Consider the following 10,980-nt stretch of genomic DNA (forward strand, 5'->3'; position numbering starts at 1 on the left):
TGTATTATGTCTCCTTTCTAAAATCTTTTTTCAGTCTTCTTTTGTAAAGAGTATTTATCTGTGCCCACCTTTTAGTTCTGGTATTCAGAGGCACTTTATTTTCAGCTTTGTCTCTTATAAATAGCATGTAATTACTTTTTTTATCTTTTAATATTTATCTTAAGTAATACATTTGGTTTTCTCTTTGTTATATTTTTATATTTGATTTTCATTTTGTCCACTTCTACAAGAGTTTCACCTTATTCTCAAATGATTTTTCTAGTGTTTAATTTTACAAATGATTTTATTTAAATTTTCAAAAGGTGTTATTTAATCCATATAGGATATAATTCACATTAGACTAAATTAATGAAAAGTAAACTTCCTTAAATAAGGCAAAGAGAATCATTTATATCACATAAATTATAAAATAATTTATAGTTAAGAATTATATGTGGCAGTTTTGTACCATATAGACCAAGATAGAAATATGCACATAGATCTTTACACTCTTTACATTAAACTAGACCACGAAGCACTATAGATATGGGGAGGGGGTAGTCATCTGCAACATTCACTCTTTATTCCGAGATTAAACCTGAATAGATTAAATTGGTAAAGATCAAAACTAGAACTATTTCGGAACAAGCCCCCAAAAGGAAGTATATGTGAATAACATACCCCAGATTTGGAAAGGATTTTCTAAGAATTAAAAATAATAGGAAAAGATATAATATTGTCAATAATTCTAAGTACAAAGACTTTTGGAAAGTAATTTGGCAATCTGCATCATTAACTAGATAAAGGCCTATAGCATTTGACTTTAAGATTTAACTTCTAGGAACGTCTCTGAAGCAATTATTAAATACTTCTGTTTACAAATATTCACAATAGTCAAAAAATTAAGAGTTAAATGTAAAGCAAGGGGTAAATATTTAACTGAAATTTAGTATATCAATAGAGTGCCATATAACTTATTTAATAAAATTCTGAACTTAATGTGAATTTGAATTGACATAGAAAAATGCTTACAAAATTTTAAGTGGAAGCAGTGTATAAAACTCTATATATTTATATTAATTTTTGGATTATATATATACATACTGAAGATAGAAAGAAAAAGAGAGAATGAATGAGATGTATGAGAAAGAGAGATATGAAAAAAATGTAAAAATATTCACCAACACATTTGTTAGCAGTAAAGATGGTTTGAAAGGTAATATTCCGTCTTATTTATAATTTTCTGAGATTTATAAATTTTAAATTTCATAAGAATTAAGCACTCTTTAATTCTGCACTTAGATAAGATCTCTATATAGTTCCCCTGCCGCCCCCCCCACCGCCAATGTTCCCTTTGTATTTTCTTTTGCCCATTTAGCTCTTTTTATCTCTTGAATTACCACTTAAAACCTTACCTGTTGGTTCTCTACGCATTCTAAGATTGAATAAATTTGAAGTTAAAATAGTCATGGAAGAGAAATTACATATTCAGAAAAAAAAAAGGAAGGAAGGAAGGAAGGAAGGAAGGAAGGAAGGAAGGAAGGAAGGAAGGAAGGAAGGAAAGAAGGAAAGAACGAAGGACCCTAAACAACTTGGGTTTGGAAAACGAAAAGAAAAAGAAAGGGCCCTAAAAATTTGAGTTGTGTTCCACCTAATCTGTTTTAGGCAATATTTAAGGTGAGCTCAAAACAAACCACTGATCAAAATAAATACTATTCTAATATATTTTTGGTATTTATTTTGACAAATGTTTTAGAGCCTCCTAATGTTTTACAACTATTCAAGTACCTGCCTCACCCACCCTGGCCCCAGCCCTTCTACCCAATGCAGGATAAAAACATAGCCTGATCATTTGTTTTCAAAGGGCTCATCTGGCATAAAAATGGCTCTTCTCCTGACTACAGTACAAAGAGTGGGTGGGAACAAATCTCTCAGAGACGTCCATGACATTTATACATTGTTAAACTATTAACAATCTGGCATGACCAGAAAGCAGGGAATTGCCAGCCTGTGCTTCTCCTCTATGCTGTCTTTCTCATTATAAGCACCATCAGCAGCCCACAATAAACGCTGCCAATTAGCGAGAGGTTGGTCAGCAACATGTAGCCTGTATTCAGTGTAGAGTCAGATGAGAGGGAATTTGCCCAGAAATCTCTTTCCATTTCAACCTGAACTTTGGCAAAATTGAGCCAAATATGAAAGGTCAAAGGAGACCTGCACTCTCATATTTTTTTTTTCTGTGTCAGCAGAAAGTGTAAAAGAATCTAGACCTTAATAAGGCTGATTCTTCAAGTAAGACTGAGCTGAAATCAGAATGTGGAAAACCACGCAATTTTTGTTAGGATATATACTAGATTTCAAGTCTCCTAGCGCCTAATCAAAGTAGTGTTTACATGGTGTTATTTTCCAACCATATCTAGGTTGAGAAAATGACTACTCGGCATAGACATACTTTTCTTCATTTATAACTAACAAAGAGAACAAGAGAAAAGGCAGATCTTAAGGAATATGAACCTAGACAAGGAAAGTCATGTTAGGGCTCTTACAACTAAATAAATGTTGTTAAATTGATAATTTTAAAATACAAAACAACTTCATAGAATCCATATGTACTTTAAAACTTTAATAACAGTGAGAAGGTCAATATACAGGTGATACATTCTCTCCGTGTGTGTGTTTATTGGAGCCCTCATAACTGATTGCAACCATCACACCCACCAAGTCTGGATGCAATCAAAGAATTCTTTATTCAACCTCAGGAACAGCCACCAGACAACTCTTTATAAAAAGAAATTCCTTGCTATCCATAATTTAGGTTGTAGTTAAAATGGAAATACATTTTAAAAGCTTTTTATTAAAGTATAATGTATATATAGAAAAACATATATATCATATATATCAAAATTTCAGCACCCATCTCAAGAAACAAGATATTACTCCAAAGCCCCCTTCTTGTTTCCTTCCAGTCATGGTGATTAATTTCCGGTGTCTACTTGGCTAGGTTATAGTACTCAACATATAATCTAACACTAAATAAGTTATGAAGTGTTTTGTAGATGTGGCCAACATCTACCATCGGTTGACTTTATATAAAGGAGATTATTCTCAATAATGTGCATAGGCTTCATCCCATCAGTTGAAAGGCCTTCAAAATAAAACTGAGATTTCCCCGACAAAGAAGAAATTCTGCCTTAAGACTGAAGTATTAACTCATGCTTGAGAATTTCCAGCCTGCTGGCCTGCTTGTCCTACAGATTTTAGACAAGCCAGCTCCCACAATTATGTGAGCCGATTCCTTGAATTAAATTTCTTTGTGCATATGTACATATATACACATATATTATGTAATATACACACAGATATATATCCATATATGTATACATATTCTTATACAGATATTCTACTGGTTCCTAGAGAACCTGACTTATATACAGTCACCACTTTCCTGAGAGTAACTTCTTTTCTGATTTCTCACAGCATGGACTCATTTTATTAAGCACATATTTAAAAGCAGATTTGTTAATTTTAGAGGTAATGATTATAACTATCATTTATTTATGGCACCATCTTGGCAGACACTGCTTTATCCCTTCACATTCCTTATTTAAACCTCATAATTTGTGTTTGTCTTTTTTTTTTCTTCTAATTTTGCAGATCAGAAAAATGGAGGAACAGGGAGCTTAAGAAATTTCTCTAGGGTTTTTGTAGGAAGTTGCTGGCTTTGTTGTCTCTCTTTTCTATATTGAATAGTTGTACCCAGCTTTGTGACAAATGAAAAACTGCTCTCAACTAAAAAAGTAAACTGATACAAGCATTGTATTGAACTCCATTTTACTTGCAAGTATGAAATTTAACTTTAAATGCAATTAACAGGTTATTTATATTATCCTCCACAGATTCTGTTAAAGTTTAGCCTTTAAAAATGGGTCAATGTTGTCTAATGAATGTTATATTTTACAATAAAAATGTGTAAAGCTAAAGGGAAGAGAGAAAAAAAATCTCTCTCAGTGATTGATAGTTGTCCTAAAGTCCTTGGAATTTTTAAGGTAATAAAATGCAAATAGGGTGACACAGATTATCAAAGAAGTATGATATATGAGAGCTGGAAAGTCATTTGCAAATTATTTCATACAATCCTTTATCTGTGCTTCATTATTCAATATATTAGGTATTATAAGAGGGAGAGGAAGGAACTCACATACATACTGCATGCCAAGCACTACACTAGGTGCTTTTCAGTTGTTAATCTAATACAATGTTCATATCAGCCATAACATTTTCCATAATGTACAGATGAAGAACTCGAGGCCCGGACACTTAAATATAACCTATATTCCAAGCCTTTTAATACTTGCCTTTCTCATTGACCCCTTCCATGTGTCCCCAGGTGATAGATAGTCACAACTAAGTGGTTCATTCAGCATAGGTGGCTCCTGTCTCAGATTCTAAATCTCAGAGTTGCCCTAATTAACCCAGAATAATTCCTATTTTCTTCTGAAACAATGATGGTGTCCAGAGCAATGGGATATGCTGATTGGCTGAACCAATCACTTGGACAGGTACAAGGAAGCATGTAGTATGTGAAATGAGCCAGTAATCTGGTGCCTTTGGTTGAATAGACACCCTGGAAAGCAGGTCTTGTATTTTTGTTGAGCTATTAAACAAAACCAACCATAAAACATAACCAGTCGCTGCACTTCCATCTAAAACAGCCAGTGAATTCTCTTTAGTGTATATGCAACTCAAAGCAGAGTTTTCTGTGAGTTCTAAGTGGTACATCTATCCATTTTAGATCTTGTAGGAGAGAGCTGCAGCTTTCTGGTTCCAATGCCCGTATACCTTCCACTACAAAATCCTGCCCTTAGAAGTATCTTGAGTGGAAGGAAATGTCCATCTTCTAATAGTATTCAGTCATTAGAGTATGAAACACTTGTGTGGACTTTCAGTTGTGACTATACCCCCTGAACAATTCCTCTCATTCCATTTCCTTTTATCTCTTCATCCTGTCTCATTTCCCAACTCTACAAATCTTGAATTCCCCACTCTATGACCTCCAAACCAGTTGAATTAAGACACAGAGAAATAAGGATTCAGGCTTGCAATGCATGGACAAGGCCATTCTGGGCATCCAAGACTGAGACACTAAGTAGATTCTTTGTAGTGTAGGGAATAGGTGACAAGGTATAGCACTGCCATGGCTGCTGACCTGATGATAATACCACAGAAATTGCCGAAGTTCTTAAAAGTGTACACTCTATTTGATGAGGTAGTAGGTAGCTTATGCAATCCTACCTCATTATTTGTGCTAAGTTTTTAACTCATACAGCCTAAAATGGCAATATGCAAATTATTCACCATAATGTGATTCTAGTTCTAAGATTTTAGGAAGAAAAGGAGGAACTGAGAATGTGATTTTGAAGCAATAGTTGACCTTAGGAAATGCCTAGACAGAGATGACTTTATTCTTGCCTGAGCCTGAAGTTCTAATCTTATCTTGGATGCTTTTTATTAGGTTTTGGTGGCTCTGTCACCATTCACCTTTCTCCTCATGTCTCAACCTACACTCTTTCATCCTTTCTCTAAGATGGCTTTGCCTCCCATGTCACAGACTATATTAGATGCAAATATCATCCCATCCAACTCACAAAGGCAACCATCTATGTACACTTTCTTCAAGCCTCTGAGGAACAGGTGACTTCTCTTTTATCCAAGCCCTTTCCATTCATCTCTTAATGGATTCCAATGTTATTTCTCCTTAAGTTTCACTTGCACTATCTTTAAAGAGTATAATTAAATTCACCTATCTCAGCTTAACCTAGTTAAGCTTAAAAAAATATGAGGTCATGTATAGGAAAACATTTCTGATTGCATCAGTCAAGTAATACACAAACATAAAAGGTTACTATTACTACATTAAAACAGAATGTGTTTACCATAACCTAGGAAAAAAATTCAGATAGACTATTCCAAACAAAAATTCTCAAGGAAATATCCCATTTTGACATTATTATTTTAACTTCGTATTATTTTCTCCCTTTTCAATTATGTCTGTAATATTTTTTGGCCTGAGAAATATTGAAAAATAGTATTATTATTGTACCAACCATCTTACAGCCATTTTATTCCTTTTAAATTCTGCTTGTGAGAGCTAACAAAGAGTGAGAGATAAATAATTATTTTACTTAAGTAGAATGCTCAGATCCCCAGCACGACTCCTTTGAGAAACATATTTCCTTAATAGTCATTTGGGACTATCATGCTCTCCTAGTAAAAAAAAAAAAAAAAAAAAGCATCATTTCTAATTTGAAGCTTTTGTTCCTTATTAAGAAGAGAAATAGCTTAGCTCCTCTGAAAGATTCCCTAAATGATTAATCTCAAAAATGAATATATGTATATAAGAATACTATCTGTATTAAGGACAATGACAGAACTTTGAAATGATAGGATTTTTTCCCTTCATCGATTTATACGCAAAATTTATTTCACAATAGGTTTTAAATGTATTAAATTATTTGGAACATCACCTATTAATTACTAGAATAAGGTGAAAAGTACTGGTGTTTTAAAACCATAATGTTTAACAAATATGATGAAAGGAACTGTGAGTGCAATGAGCTCAGGAAAGAAGGGGGTTAGAGTTTTCATCCATCCCAATTTTGCCACTTCTGTGAGCATCTCCACAAGAAGTCTAGACCAGGGTTCCCCAACTCCTAGACCACAGACCAGTACCAGTCCATGACCTGTTAGGAACCAGGCCGCACAGCAGGAGGTGAGTGGCAGTTAAGCAAGCGAAGCTTCATCTGTATTTGCAGCCGCTCCCCAGCACTAGCATCACCGCCTCAGCTCCACCTCAGATTATCAGGCATTAGAGTCTCATAGGAGCATTGGTCACTGGTGCCAAAAAGGTTGGGGCCACTGGCTAGACTATAGTGGTGGTGAATATATGTATATATATATATATCCACTGCTTAACCTGGAAGATACTTTCCAAAATGGTTCATAATTTTATCTACTACACGTTAAATAAATATTTATTGAGCACTCTTCCAGCCAGGGACTTAACATATTTTTATATTATTTAACACTCTCCAATCTGTGGGGCAGTTAAAACGATCCCCATTTCACAGATAAAGAAATTGAGGCTTAGAGATATTAAGTCACATTGACATTGCCAGAAGAGGAAGAAGACAAAGATGGTTTATTTTAAACAAACGTTTTCTCTGTGCCAGCAGACATTTCCCAAAGGAGGAAACTAAAAACGTAGAGGATAATTGCACAAGAGAGTGCTAAAATAATATAAAGTAGATATTAAGCATAGACCAAATGGACCCACATGGATGCTATGAGTTGAGGTTCATATCATAAAATACAGTTGTGCAATAATGTATACAACTGAGAAGGTATTAGCAGAGAGGCAGATGCCCAATCACATGACACCAATGCTTCATTTCCTTTTGAGACTTTCCCTTAGGTGACATAAGAGATAGTAGCTTAAAAAATAGGACGCTAATCTAGTTAGGGGAAATTTAGACACTCTAACTTGACAAGGCATTAATAAATACTGGGGAAGGTCTAGAGGGCCACAGGCAAGATCTTTCAGAAAATTCGTTGGCAAAGAAGTCCCTGAACACTCATACAATTGCTAAAAAGTCTTTCCAAAGGTAAATTCAGTGTTGGCAGGGAGGCGAAGGTTCTGAGTGATTTCTGAGGCCTCCAGGGCTGTCTCTGTTATAATGGGTACTGAGCTTATTTATCTGTGGGAAAAACCTGAAAAAACAATAAATTCAGACTCTGGTCCCTTAAGCCCACCCCACCTCGTTAGTGGAAGCATTTGTCTTGGGAAGGGAAGTCCATTGATTTCCTCCGCCGCTGAAATAAGGAAACAAGAGTCATTTCCATCGTATATAGAGAATGCAGAATTACTGAGTCTGAGTCTGAGGAGGCTTTGCTTTGCTGTGTATTTTAGGAGTTAGGCAGGCTGGATTAAATTTAATCTTCCCCCAACCACAGGAAGGAGGTTTATTCACAGCCAAGAACTGGGCAGTATTAAGTCAGTACTTAAATAATGTAACAACTCTAGGAAAGGCATGAAAACAATCACTGAATGACACTTGCCTTGAGGGAGTACCAGCTAGATAACTGACCCACAACAAAGATGTAAAAGGAAAGAGAGAGTATATATATATATATGAAGAGGATTTATTCGGAAAGAAAGTTGGTCTGAATCTCACACCCACATCACCGTATGGAAGAGGATATGCATGGAATCCGCTAACTCTATGCCTTGTGAGCTTGATATGTGTCCTTGAATTTGGGGAACAACTAGACCTGAGAAAGCTGAGGAAATCCAATACACCTGGGTTGAGGGCTACATCTGACAACTAGCTTTTGACCCATCTGTCCATTAAGTAAATATGCCTGATACCCAGAAATCAAATATGAAACATAGTGAAAAAACAGAGAGTTGCAGTTATATAAAAATCATGTTGATCTTAGGAACTCTGTATTTCCTTCTAGCGCCTACCTTTCCCATCACCCGTTTAATATTTACCTCTTATTTATTTATTTGCATCTTAATTATCAAGGTTATTTTCCAAAAATTCTCATCCAAAGCTTTCTATCAAGAACTGCAAACCCCAGTGGCCACCATCCCAAACCCAGAGGGTGACCAAGAGAAAACAGGAACCAAGCTAGCTGATTAGGAAGAAGTCACTAGACGGAAAGGATGAATTATTCTGTTCTAGAGATTTGGAGAATGAGAATCCAGGCTATTTAACCCATTGTCTCTAGTTATTTTCCTGCCTTCCCCTCTCTTACTTCCCTCCTCAGCTTCAGGAAGAAGTGTTCACAGTATTACATCCATTTTCAGCTTCTGCTCCTAGGTCTGTCCTGAGCTCTCAACTAATTACCTTTGGAGAGATTGTCCTACTCTGTCAGGTGGAAACCTTCCCTCCTCTCTTCATTTATTTGTGTGTGTGTGTGTGTGTGTGTGTGTGTGTGTGTGTGTTAGACTTATTCTTCTCTGGCCCATGAAAAAGGAGGAAAGAGACCTATCTTCATCCCTTCACCTTCAGAAAGGCCTTCCCCAGCCCTTATTTATCTTTATTTACTGCTCCCCACTCACCCACCCACCAAATATACGGAACAAGAGTCCAACCGAAAGGAAAGGAGTTCACTGCCATTTATGAAGAAAACATTCTCTGGAGGGAAGAAGGCAGAGCACTCTCTATCACCCTTTTGAAATATTTCACCTCTTTGTTTTGCTATTGCCTTTTTTCCTCTAACCTTGGTTTTACCCACTCTATCTCCAAATTGCTCTTTTGTGGTAAATTTGCTATTAATTTTTTCATGTTGAAAGTATAACTTTCCCCAGGAGCCAGACATAAGCAGGAATTACCCAAGAAGGTGACCTGCCAGGGCAAGAGGGGTCCCACAGCCACAGAACATGGAGTACTGACCACTCTGCCCTGCCACAGGGCAGAAGCTTTAGGGAGAGGCCAGCAGGAGAGTTCACACCCAAATCAAGAGGAGGATGATCAGTAAATTCCAACAAGGAGTTCTCCTGAGACTCCACCAAGCACCAGTAAGATTCAACTTACAGCATCATATGGGACAGGCAGATAAAAACATTCTGCCTCTCTCATCTCTTGTCCCTCACCCCTCTCTTACCCTGGCCATTGGCGGGGTCAGAATCAATAGTGAGCAAATGCAAGAGAAAGTGAGGCTAGAGAGAGAGAGAGAGAGAAAGACCATATGCTCCACTCCCACCCTGGTCCTCACAGAGGAAAGAAGATGACCTAACTTTACAATTGAGTTCTGTGCTTTGATTATTATTTGGAACAGGTCATTTTCAATTGCTAACATGAGATGATAATTGTGAATTAAAGTGACCATGAGACTTTTTATTATCTAGGAGTAACTGCAAAAATCCTGGAGTTGTTTTCTAACTTATACCTAAATTTTCATCCAGGAGCAAGGGAAAGACCATTCCCATTTTAAAGGGAGAATGGGAAAAAAAATAAATTCATTTTCTGGTTACTTATGAATTTTTCTTGTTTAATTCACTGGCTACAGTGATTTCCAGACCCGATGTATTTGGGTGTTACATACTAAAACATTTTCCCTCCTTCTTTGTACTTAGATTGCTTTAGATTTACATATTGTTGATGTGGGAGGGGGCTTCAGTTGGAAACTAATTCTGTTAAATTATTTTAACAGAATTAATTTGGCCCTCTATCAATACACAGAGTGTTCTGTAGGTGGCAAATGTTATGAGAGTTTCCTCAAAATGGTTCTGCCCACACAGCTTGGCTACAATGAGCTGCTCCCACCAGCCCCTTTTCCTCCCACCATACGCAATGTATACACATGCTCCCAGGCACAGAGAATTTCATTTACTCGCATGCCCACAGCTTGGTCCCCAAAAAGAGCTCTAAGTTTTGCAGGCATAATTGTTTGTGTACTTTCCCACTCATTCCCTAGGACATTGGTAACCACAAAATCTGCATAGACTATTTCAAAACTAGAACAAAATTTCAGTTTGCTTTTGTTCATTTAAATCATCTCCTTATATATTTGTGTCTCTATTTTCCAAACAAAAAGTCTCCATCCTCCCTACGGCATTAAAACCCTCTATTCATCCTCTCTCCCCTAGCGTGGACATGCTTTGCCCCCAAGGAAAGGGAACTCTATTTTGAGACAAAGACAAAATGTAGCCTCAAGGTCACAAGGCGGGGTTATCGTAAAACACAGTGGAATATGTCATTGTTGTTATTTGTTTTGTATGTGTGGGAGAAGTAAAGAGATTCTAAATAGAACAAGATATAATCGCAATCCTCTTTTCTTGGAACAATTTGATTTCTATACCCTTCTCCTCTCCTATCAAGCTGGTTGCAGGAAGGCTGCCAGTGGAGGATGTGCCTACCCACCTTCTGCTCCCTATAGGCCAAAAATAAAATAAAATAAAATAAAAAAACAAACAAGAATACTCCAAAGGAAACA

Source organism: Pteropus vampyrus, unplaced genomic scaffold, assembly GCF_000151845.1.
Source record: "Pteropus vampyrus isolate Shadow unplaced genomic scaffold, Pvam_2.0 Scaffold1, whole genome shotgun sequence".
NCBI classification, from domain to species: Eukaryota; Metazoa; Chordata; class Mammalia; order Chiroptera; family Pteropodidae; genus Pteropus; species Pteropus vampyrus.